Genomic DNA, 23,185 nt, shown 5'->3' with positions numbered 1-23,185 from the left:
TGATTTGGAACAATTTTTTGTAATGAGTATGAAGTTATACTGTATTTTTTTTCAGAAAATACAGTTTAACTTCATACTTGCCGGTCTTAAGACCACACTAGATAACCTATAACTTTTAATTGAATGAAGGCAATGAGTTTACATAGAAATTAAAAGACAACTGAACCCAAAATGCGGTGCTTAAGAAAAAAAAAAATTATCAAGCCGATGTCTATTTAAAATTTCACAGTGTGTTGAGAAAATTTCTACCATATTTGTTATTAGGGCAAAAATAATTAAATTCTTCTTGATGAAAATGACGTAAAGATAATCTTGAGATTTTGAAATTCACTTCTAATCTTGAGAGTCAGATCAACTCGAATTTTTCCTCATGCAAATGTAAACATAATCTTGATATTTTGAAATTCATATTCGTTCTTGAAAATCTTGATAGTCAGATCAACTCGAATAAGACGTACTGCATAGCAGACCGTGAAGAATTACCTGTAGCAATAAATTAAGTATTAAAAACATTGACCTTTTTAGTTCATTCAACATCAAATTCACTTATTACTAAGCTAAGCAAAATACCAGATCACAACGAACAAGCTAGCAAAGCAAGTGATTTTACTACAACATTTAAATACGTGAGAATAAATACTAAAAAAATCCTAGATATATCTACAAATGAATGAATAATTACATACATACATACACTAAGGCACTTCCCCCAATTTTGGGGGGTAGCCGACATCAAACAAATTTAACAAAAAAGGGGACGTCTCCTCTCTAAGTTCCTCCCAGCCTGACAAGGGACTCAATCGAGTTCGGCTGGTACTGCTAGGGTGGCACCGCCCACCCTCCCACATTATGAATAATTAGTAATTAAAAATTGAAAAACAACGGCGGTTACAATTTCATTAAACTGAAAGACAAAAAGTATAAAATGGAAAAAAAAAAATACATTCGATACTTGACGACTTTCAACAAAACACCTCGACAGGATTGCAATTGGATATATAGAATCTAGCCCATATGAAGTACAAAGAGGCAAGACAGCAGGGTGGGAGAAAAAGAGCTGGTATAATACTCACGTAGAAGCCCCTAGAGTCCGACGGCAAAAAAGACAAACTAAATTAGGGCGCAGCAGCTTTCAAAAAGCATGTAAAATGAAGGGACTCGATAGTTGATGCTGAAATTTATTACTGAAACTACAGTTTAGGAAATAATTTCTCCAATTCTATTATCTGTTACTATATACTGTGGCCGCGGGGGCATATAAAAATTAGAATAGTGCCAATGTTATCCCTGCGTGTCGTAAGAGGCGACTAAAAGGGACGGGATGAGGGGGCTGGGAACCCCCTCTCCTGTATCTACATCCTGTGAGACAGCAACAAAGAGATGAAGCTGGGGGGAGAGTGACTGCTCCCCGCACTCTAGTTTTGGGTAGTTTCATTTGTTGATGTCGGCTACCCCCCAAAATTGGGGGAAGTGCCTTGGTATATGTATGTATGTATGTATATACTGGCTGCTGGAAGATGCACAGTACAGTATCATAAAATACTCTTCACTAAACAATGAAATTGCTTGTTGAATTATCTCCAAGTTCTTATCTAGCCATCTATGTATTGTGCGCAGCAGTAACAAATGGATGCCTCAAGTAGTCACTTCAAAACAATGCTGTCAAAACTTGCAGTACTTCAGTACTGTTTGTTACCTATGCACTGCAGTAAAGGTTACAGTACTATACAGAAAGCCTGAGTACCTTTGGCCACACTTTGCATTGTCCAAACCTGATGATAATTCACATGTTCAGCAATTGGCATTTAGTAAACTCATTAATAACCAACATGAAAACACAAAATGACAGACTAGGTTAGGTTATGAGAAAATGGGTTTGTGTGCACTGAAGGCAGAAATTTCAGAACACGACTGAATTATGACTACGTTTACACCTCCAAGAACCGCTCGGTTTAACTTCCTTTCTTACAATTACGTTTTACACCATCAATTGCTGTAATTTGTGTCATTATTTGTACCTCTTATGGTATATCTAGGGTGCCACAATTTTGCCAATTGGCCCCCTGAAAACCAATAGTCTGACAGTGTCCTTCATATCACAGGATCGAATGAACTGTGGCTGCATATATTCCCGCACGACTACTGTACATTAAGCACGTTTTCAGTAATTCTGTCAACTACCTTGAAGTAGATTTATGCACATCTTCATAATCTAATGAAAATTGTAATTATTCTTTTTATCTTTCCACAGCAGTCTATTCTAAATTGGTTTGCTACAGTCATTGGGTCCCCTGGTTACATAATGCTACTCATCCAGTAGTTACGCTGACAATACCAACCCTCATTCACAAATATACCAGTCCCCTGGTTACACAGTGCTACTCATCCAGTAGTTACGCTGACAATACCAACCCTCATTCACAAATATACCAGTCCCCTGGTTACACAGTGCTACTCCTCCAGTAGATACGCTGACAATACCAACCCTCATTCACAAATATACCAGTCCCCTGGTTACATAGTGCTACTCCTCCAGTAGATACGCTGACAATACCAACCCTCATTCACAAATATACCAGTCCCCTGGTTACATAGTGCTACTCATCCAGTAGTTACGCTGACAAAACCAACCCTCATTCACAAATATACCAGTCCCCTGGTTACATAGTGCTACTCATCCAGTAGTTACGCTGATAATACCAACCCTCACTCCCAAATATACCAGTCCCCTGGTTACATAGTGCTACTCATCCAGTAGTTACGCTGACAATACCAACCCTCATTCACAGATATACCAGTCCCCTGGTTACATAGTGCTACTCATCCAGTAGTTACGCTGACAATACCAACCCTCATTCACAAATATACCAGTCCCCTGGTTACATAGTGCTACTCATCCAGTAGTTATGATGACAATACCAACCCTCATTCACAAATATACCAATCAATTCAAATGATTTTATATATTACATATTACACTATCACCAGGCTTCAAAATCCTACCTTACAATTAGTAATATACCTATTAAATCCTTTCAAGTACCTGACAACTCAATTCCTTGAACCACAATGACTAAGAATTATATTCTAAGTTTCCTTACCATAAGCAGATATTACAGCAATAAAGGTCAACAGTGGTACCAATTTATGTGAGGAATTTGATGACCTAAGTATGTGAAGAATAGTACAGTTGTATGTATAAATTTTGGTATGCATCATGACAGGCTAGACATATCCAGTAACATGACAAATTCGTAATACAAACCTTTAGTTATTTATAGATAAAAGGGATTTTGACGAAGGAAAAATATATTTCTGGGCGAGGAACCTGTGTCGCCCAGTGAAACGCTCCTTATAGCACCATTTCTGAGTCATAAATACTGCTAAATATACCAAAGAAAAAAGATGCATGGAATGCCAGGAATAAACCCAGCTCGCTCACTCTATTTGAGTGTCGGTATAGTAACCGAGGCTTGTTAGAACCACGACCAGAGGTCTCTCACCAGTTAGTTCTCTCCTTTCTTAATATCCCCCGATACTACGAGGTGCCGTTCTACATCTGACTACTGCCCGCTAATACGACTACCCTCACCCCATCCCGTAGCTTTCCCAAATATATCTTTCGGCAAAGCTGGAAGGAAGCCAATTACTTTTCAGTGCGAGGTGGCAACCCTACCTATAACTTAGGTAGGGGGGTGCCGGTGATACCAGCCACCTGTACCTAACTCACGGAGTGATGAACTAGTCTCTTTTTGGTTTGTAGAGAGCGGACGTCTCCTCTCTCTCCTCCTCAAGGCTCCCACACACACTGATGAAAATTGTTGTTTTGCACTCATTTTACACTCGCTTTCTCTTTTTTAAGTGTGATTGTGCTTAGTTGATATGTGTACGTTCCCTGGTTCCAGAGATAGTACTTGCGGGACCTTCACATCGTCGGTAGACATCGACCCACATTATTTGCCAGTAACATTGAAATATAGCAATGTAATGCTTAAAAAAAAGGGGTTCTAATTCCCAAACTATAGGTATATACTAATTTCCATTCCACCTGATTATAAATATCTAATTGAACTCCAGAAGGCAAGAGAGGAGTTGGAAGATCCTGGCCTACATGACTGAGGACTGTGAAGCATGAAGTAGATGATGATGAATGGAGAAGTGTCGATTTAAATGCTGAAGATAGAGATGACTGGCAAAATCTAACCAAGGCACTTTGCGTCAATAGGCGTAGTAGGAGATAGCGATGATGATGACTGGTAAAATCTAACCAAGGCACTTTGCATCAATAGGCGTAGTAGGAGATAGTGATGATGATGATTATATGCTATCTTTGAATAAATATTCCGATACCAATTCATAAACAACCTTTGGTCAGCGAGATATTGCTTCCTACATCGTAGCGGTGCCCGATATACACCAAGGGGTTCCAACAGGGAAAATAACCCAGTGAGGAAGAGAAATTAGTTAATAAATAAACTATATATGAAGTAACAAATACTAAATTAAATAAAATACCTTAAAATTAGTAATAGCTTTAAAATAGATCTGTCATATATGAACTATAGAATTTTGTGAAGTCAAAGAAAGGTCTTTGTTCATTCGCTGTTTATATAAAAGTTGACAAGTGATCGCACACGTCTTAACAATAATTCGCCTTTGGATTGAATTCATGACAGCCCCCTCCAAACAATAAAAAAAAATAATTTCTTCAAAGGGTTACACATTATTAGTAAAAATACTATAACCTAGGTCTTGTTTAGGTAAAGGGATTGCTCTAGTTTTAGGTGTGCACTATAAAGAAAAGTTAATGAAAGCAAATCATGTTACGGACATGTTGATGATCTAGAGCACACTGCAATCCTATTTTAAACGTCTCTTAAGTTACTTACGAGATGATGTTCCAATGTTCTTCACTTATTCTATGTAATATGAAGTGGATTAACAATGTGATAATGATGACAACCCTGCTTATTTGACACCATTTTGGTAGTCATATAGGTTCTCTCGTTCTTTTTGTATAAGAAATCACTACTGTACCGTAATAGCCAGCGGACATGAAGGTGCCGCAACGGCGCCCTTCACGGTCTGGACAAAGTGGCATGGCTGGACCTCACGGGTAGGAACACCTGAAAGAGAAAAAGAGAAAAGAAATTAATTCCAGCTAGCTTAGGTTAACGGGAGAGTGAGACACGTCTACACTATACTGAGCCGAAATAAAAAGTGACTGTTAGTCACCAGTGAGTGTGGGAGCAGTGGGTCAACACACCCCCGCCAACTAGCGGCTTAGTTAAATCCTGGTTAACTTGAGTTTAGACTAGTTTTCACCTCCGCCGAAATAATGTTAGGTCAAAGAGCGGAAGGTTTGTATCTTGCGTCGGGACAACTCCTGCTAGAAAAAAATCTATAGCTAAAAACAAAACAAGTCACTGAAAAGGACAAATTCATAGATAATTTGTATTTTTCCCTAACTAATACAGACCTAGAGTTATTTATGTGGATTATCTTTCAGCATAGCTGGAAGGTAGCCATTAGATTTCAACTGCGAGGTGGCAAGCCTGCCTACCCACTTGAGCGGTAGGGTGGGGGTAGGGTAGCTGGGGGGAACTGTAGCTGCTCCAGTCAAGATAGATGATAACCTCTGGGGTAAAGGAACACGTTCCTTTAGACGTGAAGAAAGGTCCGGACTAATAGGTACATTAGCGAACCTATTAGGAGAGCAGAAGAGGACTCATCGTTTGAGTGCGCATGCACACCAAGACGCAAGACCTCCTGTAGCTTCTCCTTTGACGGGGAACACGTCAACCACAAGGAGGGCCACAGCATCGTCTGAGAGGTACTCCCCTGTGGATGGCTCCCTCACTGCCTCTCTAGGGGAGAGGATGGGAAGAGACCCCAAACGAAGTTGCCCCAGTGTTACCAGGGTGCCACTCGTACTCGACTTCTTCCACTTCGAGTATTACCCCAAACAGAGAGAATCAATTTTAAACTTCTTTTTCTGCCCACCAAACCTCACCCACTGGGAGGGCGAACACTCCCAGCACACTACAAGGAGATTCCTTCTAATACGATTAACCTCTGCACGAAGGACAGATACACTGTTGATCTGGCTCCTCCGAGGACACGAAAGTGCTGTACCGGCGCCCTTCACGGCCTGGAAAAAGTGGCATGGTTGGTCCTCACGGGAAGGCACACCTGAAACAGAAAAAGAGAAAAGTAATTAGTTCCAGCTAGTTTAGGTTAACGGGAGAGAGACACATCTACACTCTAATGAGCCAAAATAAAAAGTGACTGTTAGTCACCAGTGCTAGTGGGAGGAGTGGGTGAACACACCCTCGCTAACTAGCGGGTTAGTTAAATCCTGGTAACTTTAGTTTAGACTAGTTTTCACCTCCGCCGAAATAATGTTAGGTTAAAGAGCGGGTTTGTATCTTGCGTCGGGACACCTAATATTCATAATAAAAATACTGGTTGGAAAAAAATCTACTGCTAACAACAAAACAAGTCACTGAAAATGACAAATTTAGAGATATTTTGCATTTTTCCCTAATACAAACCTGGAGTTATTTATGTGGATTATCTTTGTGTAACGGGAAGCTAGCACCTCTGGGGTAGAGGAACACGTTTCTTCGGACGTGAAGGAAGGTCTGGAATAATAGGTACATTAGCGAACCTATTAGGGGAGAGAATAGAAGAGGACTCGGCGCTTCAGTGCGTAAGCACACTCGAACGCAAGACCTCCTATAGCTTCTCCTTTGCTGGGGAACCCGTCAACCCCAAGGCGGGCCACAGCAAACGAACAGCGTCGTATGAGAGGGACTCCCCCGTGGAGGGATCTCTCACTGCCTCTCTAGGGGAGACATTGGGAGGAGACCCCAAACTAGGTTATCCGGGCGTTAACAGGGCGCCACTCATACGAGACTTCCTCAATTTTGAGGCTGACCCCGAAGGGGGAGAATCCCTTTTAAACTACTTCCGCATACCAAACCTCACACACTGGGAGGGCAACCACTTCGACACACTACAAGGAGATTCCTTCAAACACGAGCGACTTCGGTACAAAGGACAGTGTGTGTGAGGATCAGTCTCCTCCGAGGACATGAAGGTGCCGCAACGGCGCCCGTCACGCCCTGGACAAAGTGGCGTAGTTGGACCTCACAGGCAGGCTCACCTGAAACAGAAAAAGGGAAAAGAAATTTGTTCCAGTAAGTTTAGGTTAACAAGCAAGGATGTAGGGATCACCATGTACCGTAGATCGTACTCTGAAATGAGAAAAAATAAATATTTCTTTAAAATAACTTAATAAATATAAAAACAAAATGGTGGTAGCTAAAACACAATTAGGAAGATTTTTCTGGATTAAGTTCTGAAAAAAAAATGTAAACAAAAATTATAAGGTTTCCTGAAAAAGATATAAATTCTACATGCAAAAATTCCATATGAAGACGACTCTGATGACGACGAAGACTTAGACGAACTCAATGACGATGACTTTGATGCACCTTCAGTCGAACCACATGGTCCTAAAAAATGGGTGGAATAAATGTGGTTGAGGAATGAAGTTGGTGTTTGTAAAACACTAGCATTCTACGAAGGCAAACCTCTTCCTTCCCACTAGGTCATATTGAAATATCCCTGCCAGAGATATTTTTCTCCTTTTGTTCCTACTCTAACCCTCCACTAGAGTAGGAGACTCATCTTCTTGCATGCACAGATAGTGGAGTTTGTGTGCTAAAACCACACATCTGGCAAGTCACATCATAGCGGCAATTGTGTGCTTAAATCAGACATCTTCTAGCAGATCACATGATAGTCTGGATTTTTCTAGTCATGACTGGGAGATTCCAAGACCTCCTATGAATGCAGTGCATTGAAGTATATCATATCGGAACAAATGTTCATTTATAAAATAATGATATTACTTTTATCATTTTGTAGATAATACTCTGAAAGAAAAAAAATTGTAAATTAACTATAACAAAATTATGAAGAACATTTTCTTCCGATAAAATCCTCCAACGAAATACTAAAAAATACCAGCATTATTGAACAGGCTAATATAGAAATCTGCCTTCAAAAAAATATTTGGGTTAAAACTCCCTATTCTTTATTTTATAGATAGCCCTTTTCTTGAAGCCTTTCAAGAGCTTTGGAACACTAATTGCAAGATTCTGCAATGTCTTCTGGGAGAGTTTATCGCAGGTACTCCTAATACCTCACGGTACGTCTGCAACTGGTTAATCACTTGCAGGATGACCTTAGGTCACACCCTTGCAGGGTTCCATTACGTTCGTTTCTCACGTTCCTCAGGAGTCTTGTCCTTCCTGGCGAGGATTCCCGACCTAAATCCCAGGGTTAAACAGAGTGGGAACGGGGAGTAGCTTACAGGTGTTTCCCGATGTTCCGAATGGAATAAGTTGAGTGATGGCGAAAACATTCATTCCTTTCCAACATGCAATGATGCTGGGATCACCATGTACAGTAGATCGTATTCTGAAATGAGAAGTAACACATATTTCTTATATAAAGTTTAATAAATTAAAAAACAAGTGGTGGTAACTTTGAAGAATTTGATGACACTAAGACTTCAAATATAACAACATCAACGACGACCTTGTTTGTAGTATGCATTTTGAAATGCATCCACCCAGAAAAGAAACTTGATGCACCTTTAGTCAAACCACATGGTTCTATAAAGTGGGAGGAATAAATGTGGTTGAGGAATGAAGTTGGTGTTTGTAAAACACTAGCATTCCACGAAGGCAAACCTCTTCCCTCCCACTAGGTCATACCAAAATATCCCACATGGAGATATTTTTCTCCTTTTGTTCCTACTCTAACCCTCCACTAGAGTAGGAGACTCATCTTCTGGCATGCACAGATAGGAGAGTTTGTGTGCTAAAACCACACATCTTCTGGCAGGTCACATCATAGCGGCATTAGTGCGCTTAAATCAGACATCATCTAGCAGATCACATTATAGTTTACACTTTTCTAGTCATGACTGAGATTCCAGGACCTCCTAAGTATGCAGTGCATTAAAGTATACCATATCGGAACAAATGATCATTTACAAAATAATGCTTTCATTTCTATCATTTTGTAGATAATACTCTGAAAGAAAAAATAGTAAATTAACTACAGTATAACACAATTATGAAGAACATTTTCTTCCGAATAAAGTCCTCCGAAATCATACTAAAAAATACCAGCATTATAGAACAGGCTAATATATAAATCAGCCTTCAAAAAAATATTTGGGTTAAAACGCCCTATTCTTTATTTTATAGATAGCCCTTTTCTTAAAGCCTTTCAAGAGCTTTGGAACACTAATTGCAAGATTCTGCAATGTCTTCTGGGAGAGTTCATCGCAGGTACTCCTAATACCTCACAGTAGGTCTGCAACTGATTAATCACTTGTAGGATGACCTTAGGTCACACCCTGACAGGGTTCCATTCGTTTCTCACGATCCTCAGGAGTCTTGTCCTTCCTGGCGAGGATTCCCGACCTAAATCCCAGGATAAACAGAGTGGGAATGAGGAGTAGCTTACAGGCGTTTCCCGATGTTCCGAATGGAATAAGTTGAGTGATGGCGAAAACCTTCATAAAATATCCTTTCCAACATGCAATGATGCTGGGATCACCATGTACAGTAGATCGTACTCTGAAATGAGAAGTAACACATATTTCTTATATAAAGTTTAATAAATTAAAAAAACAAGTGGTGGTAGCTAAAAAAATTAGGAAGATTCAATTTTTCCTGATTAAGTTCTGAAAAAAAAATGTAAAAAAAAATAAGATTTCCTGAAAAAGATATTAATTCTACATGCAAAAATTACATATGAAGACGACTCTGATAACGACGGCAATGTCACTGTCCCTTGGTCCTGCCATTCATGAGCTACCTTAAAAATAAAATAGAATAAAAAAAACCTGGCAAGACTTACCTCACAATATTGAGAGACCAACTAGTGCCACACCTTAAAGGATAGATTAGCACCCAATTAAAAAACCTTTGATTAAAGTTTAGAGTTGATAAACTCATGATAAACACCAAATAAAGCATTTTATGTTGAAACCAAAAAGGTAAGTATCACACCAGCTTGTCAGCCGTTGTAAACAACACAGTTAACAAAATATGACAAATTCGTAGATAATTTGTATTTTCCCTAATACAAACCGGTAGTTAACTATATATGGCTGTCTATATCTTGGGCAAAGACGATAGGTAGGTGCCAATTAGACTTTAGGAGCCAGGTGGCAACTTTACCCATAGCTTGGGTAGGGGGTAGCCAGTGGTACACAAAACCATCCCATCCGACGACAGGATAACCACGCTGAGAAAGGTCGTAAGATCTTTTTTCAAGACGACAAAAAATCCCAGCCCAAAAGTGGCTACGTCTCCTCACAAACCTTTCATTCCTGGCCAGTCTAGTTCCTAACGGCCGCCTTAACATTTCATCTCTCCAGTGACACAGTGAGTCCAATTGCAATCAGGCATTTGATTCCCCACACATTCTGATCCCAATGGGACCAGAAAAATAGACAGACCTCGAGTGGTGGGTGGCAGATGAGAATCTACGGAGGGTTATATATCTTCTCGTCCTCCCCCCGCACTTGATGCTGTTTTTCGACGCATTGAAAGAAGGGAGGGGCACCAACGTGCTGCAAGCCAACACGACCTCAGGTCTCTTGTCAGTCAAAAAAGGACCTTCGCATAAATCTCTCAAAGCATATAAGTAAGAATATGAGCACCTCAGTATTTCTATACCACCACCAACCCATAAAACACACACACCATTCCACTTCTGGAGTACTACAAAATAGGCATTGTCACTCCACTGGCCTTTTTCTACATTTGAACATGACAATTCGTTTTCTGACACTTTGGTTTTATCAGTTTCTTATAACCGAGGAGTAATCTTGTATGGCCTACCAGACTTCGGGTTTGACCGAGGCAGGTTCCGTTCCCCCTCATCACTAAAACATTTCACGAGCCACTCAACTCTTCCTTCGATACCCGTTGACAATGGCCCCACACGCACAAAAAATATGAACCAGTTATTAAATAAATCTTTATTATTTTTTCCATTTTAGTACCTATATTGGTTACAAAAATGGATCCAATTGTCGTTTTAGGAAATAAAACCGTATTTGGGGAACAGCACCTCAAAATAAAAAGGATCACCAGGTCCTTGTTGAGTTTTTATTTTTGTCAGAAATTGTGTAGTTCCTGCATATACTAAATTCAATAACTTATAAAACTAGGTTAAGACTTTCAAAAGCAAATAACTCAAAAATACTTGGCAATTACTGCAAACATCTAATGAAAGCAAAGACATGAAAAATTTAGATATAAAAAAAACCTGAAATAGAAAATATGTTTGGTGATGCGTAGTATCGGCTAAAAAAAAAAAAAGAAAAAAAAAGTCTCAAACTTCCATCATGTTCATTAGGCAAAATATTTATACCACAAATAATCACAGATATTTCCTTTACCTAAACATGATAAAACAATAAGTTACACCATTGAATGTGTGTTTAGCACCAAAAACTTTTCTCTAGTATGAATGGCAAGGCTACTGCCAGAATTCTTGGTACTCATAAAAAAAAAACTTACACTGGGAAGAAAATCTCAACAGCAAGGTTTCTCTGGTAAGCATGTGGTGGTCGATGTGGTAATGTCCCTGACTAGGGTTCGAGTCCCACTCAAGCTCCTTAGTTTCCTTGTTAGCTGCAACCTCATCATCCTTAGCTAAGGATAGGGGGTTTGGGAGAGCTATAAGTCTATCTGCCGAGTCATCACCAGCCATTACCTGGCCCTCCTTGATTCTTGCTTGGGTGGAGGGGGGCTTAGGGTCAGTCTCTAAGCCAATGTCACTGTCCCTTGGTCCTGCCATTCATGAGCTACCTTAAAAATAAAATAGAATAAAAAAACCTGGCAAGACTTAACTCACAATATTGAGAGACCAACTAGTGCCACACCTTGAAGGATAGATTAGTACCCAATTAAAAAACATTTGATTAAAGTTTAGAGTTGATAAACTCATGATAAACACCAAGTAAAGCATTTTATGTTTAATCAAAAAGGTAAGTATTACACCAGATTGTCAGCCGTTGTATACAACACAGTTAACAAAATATGACAAACCTGTAGTTATTAATATACGCCTGTATCTTGGGCAAAGCCAATAGGTAGCCGCCAATTAGACTTTTGGAGCGAGGTGGCAACCTTACCCATAGCTTGGGTAGGGGGCAGCTAGTGGTACCTGATCCAGCCTATCACAGTATCAGCCGCCCTTCCCCTGTCAGCCTCGTTCCCGTGGCACAAAAACCTGAAAAATATGAACCAGTTATTAAAAGATTCTTAAATCCTTTTCAGTACTCATATTGGCTAGAACACTGGAATGACAAAGTCTATTAATAGCGGTTTCACCAATATTATACTATTATGCATAAGATTTTTCATAACTCTGACCATCCTTTACATTCAGATCTCCCTGGACAATTCTATCCTGTTCGTAATACTAGGCAGGAAGTTCATTCTAATAGCCAGGCCTTCTCCATCATGAGGCTGAATACTACGCAGTACTCTAGAAGTTTTATTCCAGCTGTTACCAAGTTGTGGAATGATCTTCCTAATCGGGTGGTTGAATCAGTAGAACTTCAAAAGTTCAAAGTTGGAGCAAATGCTTTTTTGTTGACCAGGCAGACACGAGTCTTTTTATAGTTTATTTATGACATATTTGTTTTTGATGTTGTTAATAGTTTATATATGACATGTCTGTTTTGACGTTGTTACTTATTTTAGAATGATTTATTGTTAATTTGTTCTCTTCATTTATTTATTTCCTTATTTCCTTTCCTCACTGGGCTATCGTTCCCTGTTGGAGTCCCTGGGCTTATAGCATCTTGCTTTTCCAACTAGGGTTGTAGCTTGTATAGTAATAATAATAATAATAATAATAATAATAAATGCGAATGACATGGCTACTGCCAAAATGTTTGGTACTGAAAAAAAAACTTCAGAGCCCAAATTATTATTGGAGCAATGAAAAATCCCACACACACTCACAAACACAAGTACCAAACAAAACCTTTGATTAAAGGTTATAGTTTCTAAACACTAAGTTATGGATTTTACGTTGAAAACGATAAAGCAAATATTACATCAGCTTGTCGCCAGCCATTGTATACAACATGCTTCACAAAATAATACATACCTTTAAAAAATTTTTCAAGTGCATCATCCTTTCCATGTCAGTCCCCCTATGATGTCTAAGCCTCATAGGGGTGTCTAAGCCTCCTTAGCCTCTTTCCAGCGGCATCAACCAAAAACCTGGAAAATACGAAACAGTTATTAAATAATTCTTAAATCCTTTTGTTTTATTAATATTGGTTAAACATTAGAATAACCATGTCTATCAATTTGTGTTGTTACTATTAAACTAATTTAAATGTTTTTAAATGTTTGAGCGGAGACAACGTTGGTTGCTTTAGGAAACATGGTTTCGAGGCAGATTCCTCTAAATTAACTCTAGCCTGATATTCAAAACCCAATTAATTGTCAAAAGAATTTCATTCAATTGAGAATGTGACAAAAATACCCTAAAGAAAAGAAATACCTCTACTTTCTACCTCCGCCAACGTCTTCGTTAACTCTAGTTGTCTCGTCTACATTGTACAAAACGTCTTCCTTTTTTTACATTCCCTTGCTAAGGGAAGAAGGGGAGGTTAGGTTAAGCTATATAACTTTGATCTTCAATATAAAACGGGATATCTTTGTCGACCCATACCAGACTATCTACAACCGCTCCAAAAATTGATCCTAAAGTCTGCATAGAATACCGATGGCTATATTTGCTTCAAAGTAATTTAAAGACAAGTCTCGTATAATATAAAAAAAAGGAGCCTTTGTATATCTGCGGCCAGTTCCTCCGATTTGGATTAAATATTGACATCAACTATTACATTTCCCCCCCTTACCTAACCTACAAGCCATGTCATTTACCTACTTACCTAATGGGGGAGGGGGGTGTTTACGCCCCTGCAACCCCCTTCCACTGCCGTATCCGAGGTTAGCCGTAATACATACAGGTGGCCGCTATCATACATACACCCCCAGAGGAACTATACAATACTTCATCCAAAAACAACCTATACGAGAAAAAAAATCTGGGTAAATATATGACACTTTAATTTCTAGTCAAATACTAAACCATATATTGTTTCCACTTGCTTCCTTTTTTTAATCTTTAGCATTTCCAACCATAATCTGAGGCACATCACTCGATTATGGGCTTTATGGGGAACAATGCATGCGCAGTAACTCAAAACCTGTCTCCAAAAATTAAACAATGAACTTAGATCTAGAAATATAAATTTACTTATCTTAATCGAATGACACGCAAGTTATTACACCCCTCTCTCCATTGAACAAAACTAAGGTTGTAGTTTACCTAATAATAATAATAATAATAAACATTAAGCACTCAGTAGAGTGCAGACCTCCGCTGCGGAAGTTCATTTCTCGACCTCTTGCTCCATCTTGACCTAGACCTTTGACCTTAACATGTATTAATTGGTGTGGATTTTCATACACTTTTTTATGAACCAAGTTTGAAGCCTCTGTGACACTGATAACCAAACTCACAGCTAATTACATAAATTGGACATTTTGTTTGACCAAACCTTACCTGCCAGAATTTAATCATTTCTGGCTTTCTACATAACAGTTGATCCTTGCAGGTTTCATAACTACACGATTAAAACTGTGGCAGGAAGCTGTTCACACACACACACACACACAAACAGGGGATAAGACGGTAAGACGTAACCACCTTCCAACTTCCTTGGCGGAGGTAAAAATACCAAACCAGCCAGGACTAATTTTGCTAGTAAATAAAGAATTATAAATAAATCCAAAATCTGTAAGTGCAAATTGTTCGGCCACCAGACCTGCTCACAGCAAATGGGAATCCTTCCTAATCGTATCCATCATCTAACACACTTAAAACCATATGTTTATAGTGGTACACCCACTAGACACTTATCGATTCAGTTCTTTGCTTTTTTTTAGGATTGGGGTGACCTGTTTGGTAACGTCATTGACTGGTGATCGCTAGACTGGAGTTAAAAGTCCCGCTCAAACTCTTTAGTTCCTTTAGTAGCTGCAACCTCACCATCCTTGTGAGCTAAGGTTGGGGGAGACTACAGGTCCACCTGCTGTGGCATCAACATCCATTGCCTGGCCCTCCTTGGTATAGTAAGTCTCTAGGGCAATGCTACCATCCCTTGCCTCTGCCATTCATGAGCAACCTTTAAACTTGGCTCCCCTCACTCGCTATCTACCATCTCCTTGCTCGCTGTACTGGCAAACGATAGGCGTCACACTCCACACATTAGCCAAGTGGCCATGTATTGTAGCAGACAAATCTAGTTACTAAACCACCTACACTAGCCGATTTCAGTTCAGAATTGGTTTTATTATAGTTTATTTCAGGTTACCGTAACCTAGGGGGAAAACTTTTTTTTCTATAGAAAAAGGTATGTTCTCTTTAAAAAATGACACTCGTTCCTCTTGGAAATGAATAGTTTCAGAAATATATATATATATATATATATATATATATATATATATATATATATATATATATATATATATATATATATATATATATATATATATATATCCGCCGATAATGGGGGACCCCTAGCGGGAACTCGGGGTTTTGGGTTGAGAAAACATACTGGGTAAACGGTATATAAACGTAAAACAAGCCTTTTCTTCTCTATACATTACCTTCTTGAATGTATAGTAAACCGATGAAAAAATACACTAATTATCTACAGTATATCCTATACTAACGGTATATTTTTCATTTATTTGTCGACATTCTACGGGTCGGGTGTAGTCGGTCTCGTTCGTTCATTTGTACATAGCAGTTTTCGATCTTCTACGCATAGACTCCGCCTCCACCAATACGGTTATTTCTTCTCTTATAACCCCGGAGTCAATTCTTTTCTCTCATGCTGTCCCCTCAATTCTTTCATCCCTCTATATTTACAGTCCAATCCCTTATCAAACTTTACTTCTCGCTATTTCTTCCCCTGCCAACTTGCCATGGGCCAGCGCGGCAGGGTATGGCCCACAATCTCCCCAAATGAGTTACAACCACAGACAAAATTCGGCCGTTCCTGTTGGGTCAGCGGATTTAAATCAAGGCCCAACCACACAGTCTGATTTGGATAGGGACTGTGTGCTGTAAAAGTGACTATCCAACCCTAAAACAGTGCTTAACATTGCTACGTACAATGTAAGAACCCTCTCTGAAGAGATACACCTGAGTAGCCTGGAAACAGAGATTATGAACATCAATTGGGATATTATCGGAATCTCCGAGATGAGAAGACCAGGTGAGAAAATCCAAATGCTTAAAAGCGGACACTTGCTTTACAACTGTGGCAAGGAAAGCAAGCAAAATGGTGTTGGATTTCTCATAAGCAAACCTTACACAGCAACATTGAGAAGTTCACAGCCACATCAGACAGAGTTGCTAGTGCCACTCTTAGAATTTCAAAGCGGTACAGACTAACTATCATACAGGTATATGATCCCACATCATTGTCATCCCAAGAGGAACTGGATAACTTTTATGATGACCTATATACCACTCTAAATAACAACAAAGCCCATTAAAACATCATAATGGGGGATTTCAATGCTAAAATTGGAAAAAGGAATGAGGATTGCGTTGGCAAATTTGGATATGGGGAGAGAAATGAAATGGGAGACGACTTGATAAATTTTGCTGTAGCACATAACTTCAAGATCATGAACACATTCTTTCAAATGAGTGAAAACAAGAGATGGACATGGCGAAGCCCAAACCATGAAACACGTAATGAAATAGACTACATACTGGTAGACAAACATAGTTAAAAATGTTGATGTCCTGAACCAAGTCAATGTAGGCAGTGATCACAGGATGGTAAGATGCAAAGTCCAAATCAACACCAAACAAGAAAGGCAAAAACTATTCTTCTTAAGACCAGAACATATCAAAGTACCTGAAGCTCTCAAATCTACATTTCAGATAGAGTTAAAAAAGCGCTACGAGATTCTTGGAAATTTAGAAGACCAATACAGTAATGAAACTGATCTTGAAAACTTGAATAATAACATTATTATCCCCCTGAAAGAAGTAGCAAAGAAGTTCCAGGACACAAAACCCTCTGACAACAGCAAATTCTCGGAAGACACAAAGAACCTCATGAAAAAACGGAGAAATCTCAAGGCCCCATCAACAGTGAGGGAGAAAATTGAAGCAGCAGAACTAAACAAAACTATACAGAAAAAGCAACGAGAAGACCTTCGCAATAGGATGACAAAAATAATTGAAGATGTCATCAAACAAGGCAGAGGGTTTAAAACAGCAAAAAGAAAACTCGGCCAAGGGAAGCGGCAATTCACTGGGGTGCTAGAAGAAGACGAATCCCTTACAACCAACCGTGATGGAATAGCTAAGCGAGCAAGAGAGTACTACCAAAAGCTTTACTCCTCAGAAAGACCTCGTTACCATCTTCGTGAAAGAGCAAATCAACACCCATCTCATCACTTTCCAGAGATCACAGCAGGCGAGGTGAGACTAGCTGTCAAGCAAATGAAGAAAGGGAAAGCACCGGGACCAGATAACATCACGTTAGACCTAATAGCAGATGCTGATGAGCCAATCCAGGTCAGACTGGCACGACTATTCAATGATTGTCTGAAGAAGAGCAAAACGCCAGAAGAGTGGAATAAAGCTATCCTCATTCTACTCTACAAAAAAGGCGACCCCAGGGACATGAACAACCAACGGCTAATCAGCCTCCTTAATGTTATTTATAAAATTTTCACCAAAGTGATCACCAACCGAATTGTAGGAAAGCTTGATGAAAATCAGCCAAGGGAACAAGCGGGCTTTAGAAGAGGCTACTCCACAACTGACCATCCACAAACAGTAAACCAAATCATTGAGAAAGCAAATGAATATAAGATACCACTAGTAGTAGCACTTGTAGATTACACCAAAGCATTTGACTCGGATGAAACTGAGGTGGTCATGTCAGCGCTGGAAGAACAGGGAGTCGACTCAGTTTACATTAATGGGTAGTGCCATAGCCTCTGTACCATGGCCTTTCACTGTCTTGGGTTAGAGTTCTCTTGCTTGAGGGTACACTCGAGCACACTCTCCTATCTTATTTCTCTTCCTCTTGTTTTGTTAAAGTTTTTATAGTTTATATAGGAGATATTTATTGTTGTTACTCTTCTTAGAATATTTTATTTTCCTTTTTTCCTTTCCGCACTGAGCTATTTTCCCTGTTGGAGCCCCTGGGCTTATAGAATACTGCTTTTCCAACTAGGGTTGTAGCTTAGTAAGTAATAATAATAATAATAATAATATGACCATGCAACATCATTTATTCGTCTCCACAAGGACTCTGAACCATTCCAACTCAAGAGAGGTGTCAGACAAGGTGACACTAGCTCACCCAAACTGTTTACTGCCTGCCTGGAGAGAGCTTTCCAACAACTCAACTGGCAAGAAAAAGGAATAAAAATAGATGGAGAATATCTAAGTCACCTAAGATTTGCTGATAACATCATTATCATTGCTCACACCAAAGAAGAGCTTCAACACATGCTCACCGAGCTAAATGAAGCAAGCAAATCAATTGGCCTCCACATGAACTTCCAAAAGACCAAAGTCATGAGCAATAAATATACTGAAAATGCATATGACAAACTTGAAATTGAAAACCAACAAATTGAGGAAGTGGACAACTACATCTACCATGGACAACGAATCTCTTTACATGACGCCTGTAGAGAGCGAAATAAAAAGAAGAATAACCCTCGGTTGGCAAGCGTTTGGAAGAGCCAGTACAGTGTTAAAAAATAAGAAGATTCCTATCATCTTAAAAAGGAAAGTCTATGATCAGTGTATCCTCCCCCTTTGTCACCTATGGGGCCGAAACTTGGAATCTAACAAATGAGCTTTCCCTTAAATTACGAACAATGCAGAGGGCACATGAGAGAATTATGCTAAATCTAACATGGAAGGATAGAAAAACAGCTAAATGGATACGTCAAAAAACTAAAGTAATGGATATCCTTGAAACCATTAGCAAGCTCAAATGGAACTGGGCAGGCCACATTGCCAGGATGACAGACAACCAATGGACATCACGAACAACCTTCTGGACACCCCGAGGATACACAAGAAACCGAGGAAGACAAAAAACCCGCTGGCGAGATGACTTAGACCAACATAAGCTACAGTGGCACAGAATAGCTTGCGATAGAAGTCTGTGGAGGAACCTGGGGAAGGCCTACATCCAACAAAGGACTTTTGAAGGCTGAAATGATGATGACGATGATGATAGCCCCTACCAATTTTCCCACTACGTCATTTTACCTGCCACATTCAAGTATTCTACCTCACCCCGTTTATTCAAGTATTTCACTTGATCCAGTACAAATACACCATTCCTTTTATGTAATACCCACATATACATTTTACATTTGACCTAAGAATTACACGTTTTATTATTCTTCCTCTTATAAAATCACCTCATTTTATATTCCCATTAAATATTCATTACACACTCCATTTCATCTTGCTATTATTCCTTTATACATTTTGTTATTATCTTGTCATGCCCAAATTTCACATAAATACTTACTCTGGACAAGTTTCCCATTCTAGCTCATTCATGTCTACTCTCTAGACTCCGTTGTTTTTCCCTTGACCAATCACGAACCCATACGTATAGAAAGTTTGCACAGGGGGGTTAATATTTCCCAACCCCCTTCCCTTATCTATTCAAGTGATCTCTCCATACCCTTCTCAACAAATCCTTTTCCGTGGAAACCTTTGACCAATTCAGATCTTTTTGCGTATTCTACGATGGAAGTTATAGAAACTTGTAGCGGCTGCAATATTCCGTACTTAAAAGCTTTTCCTAAATTTCATGGTGGATTCTTTGATGCGTCATCCAATGTTGATAACTTTCTTAAATCTCATAATGTAATACCCCAGCGTTTAATGTCCCAAGCGCCGTTCGTGGCTATCATACGGGAAAGATATTCACGTCTACTACTGCAATATTGAAACCAAGATAGCTAAGACAAAGAAGAAACGGCCATGTGGATATACAGTTACTGCCTATAACGGTACATTTTTAGAAAAGTCACCTCGCCCCATGGAAGATAATTTTATTTGTTAACCATTTCTTACTTAAATATTGGGATCATGATACACTAAAACCAGCATCGATTGGCGAAGTTTCTGTTCGGAGGTTACGGAATACTTTTTCGATAATCAAGAGGCGACCGGTGGTGACGGTATAGTTGTTGAAATAGACGAATCCCATTCTGGAAACGCAAAATACAACCATGGGAGACCGTTAAGCGCCAAATAAGTCTTTGGGGGTATTAAACGTAAGAAATTTCTTAGGGGTGAATGCAGTACATTGGGACAGGTAAGATAAGAATACGGTAGTCTAAGGATACGGCTCCTAGGTTAGGTTAGGTGGAGAACCTTAGGTTCGGTTGGTTAGGTTAGGTAGGAAACATTCGGTTAGATGATGTTCTGGTGACTGTAAAATGTGGTTTTTATAATCCCTTATACTTCCCCTCCCCCTCTACTAAACATGACGCTGCGGCCCTAATTCCTCTAATTCAACAATATATAAAGCCACGTGGCGTAATTATTAGCGATAAGTGGTCTGCCTACAACACACTTTCTGATATAGGTTACTCGCAAACTGTAAACCGCTCGGAACATTTCGTCGACCCCAAAGACCCAACCATCCATACCCAAAATACAGAACGGCTCTGCGGAGAAGTGAAGGAGTGGGTCCATAGACCTGGAACGAAGACATTATTTCAGGCAATATTTTCCAGGTTCTTTTTTACCCACTACTACCCAGAACATACTTTATTGCACATCTTTCTTACTGCCAGTCGCCTGTACCCTCCTCTACCTCTGATACAGCAACAGCCAGGGGACCCCCAAGACCCACAATGCCCGACGTCACAGTCACAAGACCCCGAAGACCCACAACTTTCCACGTCCCAGTCATAGAAGTTAAGTCATCACAGTCACAACGGCCCTGATGACCCACAAGCTTCGTCGTCCCGGTCATAAAAGTCATCAATTTCATTTTAATGTGTTACTTTTACTATTTTTTCAGCATGCGCAGCTCAACATTACTGCTTGCCAGAACATACGAGCTGGATGTTTTGTTTTCTTGCGAGCGAAGCGAGCCAGTGGCGGAACAAGAACCATTATATGTAGCGTTACATTGCTATTGTTAGCGTGCGCAACTCAACATTACCGCTTGACAGTACCTACGAGCTTGATGTTTATGTTTTTTGGCGGCGGAACAAGAGCCATTATATTTAAACATTTTAACAGAAATTATGTTTTCCTCTAATAACGTGATTTAACCGATTTTCACCTTCATTTCAACCGTAACAACACCCAGTTCGGCTACTTGAAGTTAGTCAAACTGGTTGTTCAGTTTGTTTGCGATTGAAACGGTTTTTGCTACAGGAAAACATTTTCTGTTCGAAATGATACCGTGTAGGCTTGTATAACTTTACCTATAATTCCATCTCTTCGTTTCATGAAGCTCCTATAATTAATTCCACTTGCAGAAAATGATCGACATACCTGTATATTGCATTTTAAAACACAAACGTCAAACTAACCCCCAAGAACAACTGAAGACAAGGTAATCAAGTCAGGTTAGGTCTGACACCTTAGACTATCATCTTTTTGACTGGTGAATCTCTTTACGTATAAATTAAATAATTCATTCAAATTAATGAATATAAATTTTACCTTAGCATAGAAAACGGGATAAACTCATTTTCAACTGATTAGCCTAAGTCTGATAAACTATATACCAATTTTCATTTTCAACAAAATTTTCAATGATTTAAACCAGATATGTAGAATCCTTATAATACATAAAAAAGATTAATTATATATCTACTTAAATTCCCAAGTATCAAAAGGCTATAGGCTACAAGCCACTTATAGGTCACGTGACCCCATACTAAACATGAGACCATACCAGACATTTCGGTATCCTGGCCCTATTCATACCTTAGGCATAATATCCAATTCCAAAAATATGCCGGTTAAATAGTCCGGTCAACAGTACTGGTGTCAATAAATGGTATAACCGGTTCGACCAGTTTAATATTTGCCGGCTCACTGACACCTGTCACCTGTCACCTGTCAGCCATATTGGCTTCCTGAAGTACTTCGAGTTTAACTCATGTTAATTATCGAAATACCATAAAATTACGTGGCAAATATAATTACCTGTAATTCGCCGACTCTATCTCACTTACACTGATAGAAATAAAACTATTAACAGCTGTGGAAATGGTTTTAAAACAGCTTAAAAGGAGGAGGTGGGAGGTGACGGTCAATCAAGCAGGCATTGTTGTTGTTCTCAAGGGAGGAAGAAGTTCCAATACTTCTCCAGGGGAGGAATTTAAGGTTAAATCTTTTTATTATTTAATATTTACTACAATAAATACCTATTTTATAGCTTCTAGAGAGAGAGAGAGAGAGAGAGAGAGAGAGAGAGAGAGAGAGAGAGAGAGAGAGAGAGAGAGAGGGAGGTTAATATACTTTTTAGAAGAGTTAAAATGTATGTTTGTATGTGTGGGGTTGTGTGTGTGTGTGTTTGTGTGTTTACTATTATGGTTAAATGACAATTATTATTTTTCCAAAAAGCTATTTTAAGCAATGCATGTTCAATGTAAACATAGAAATATAAAATATGTATTATTATATATATTTTCTTTTAAATATGGTCTAAATATTTGAGGGTTTTCCCCAATAACTATGAGGAAATATTCAATTATATGAAAATTCCTAGCAACTTCTATTTTTAGCATAGTATTAATAGAAATATTATTATTATTATTATTATTATTATTATTATTACTAGCCAAGCTATAACCCTAGTTGGAAAAGCAGGATGCTATAAGCCCAGGGGCTCCAACAGGGAAAATAGCTCAGTGAGGAAAGAAAACAAGGAAAAATAAGATAATAAAAACAGTAACATTAAAATAAATATCTCCTATATAAACTATATAAACTTTAACAAAACAAGAGG

At 39.0% G+C, this 23,185-nt stretch overlaps 1 long non-coding RNA gene across 1 annotated transcript; it reads right to left on the bottom strand.

The window, feature by feature from the left end:
• Positions 1 to 230: 230 nt before the first annotated feature.
• On the bottom strand, positions 231 to 22,506 carry LOC137635556 (uncharacterized). The gene is made up of 6 exons (XR_011042711.1): positions 22,381 to 22,506; positions 14,018 to 14,155; positions 13,222 to 13,337; positions 12,150 to 12,333; positions 11,619 to 11,909; positions 231 to 483 (listed from the first exon to the last, which is right to left on the bottom strand). It is a non-coding gene; the product is annotated as an uncharacterized lncRNA (long non-coding RNA).
• Positions 22,507 to 23,185: the final 679 nt, after the last annotated feature.

Source organism: Palaemon carinicauda, unplaced genomic scaffold (genome assembly GCF_036898095.1).
Source record: "Palaemon carinicauda isolate YSFRI2023 unplaced genomic scaffold, ASM3689809v2 scaffold140, whole genome shotgun sequence".
In the NCBI taxonomy this organism is placed as follows: domain Eukaryota; kingdom Metazoa; phylum Arthropoda; class Malacostraca; order Decapoda; family Palaemonidae; genus Palaemon; species Palaemon carinicauda.
The sequence above is the reverse complement of the archived record's forward strand: the minus strand, read 5'-3'. Positions and strand labels throughout refer to the sequence as shown.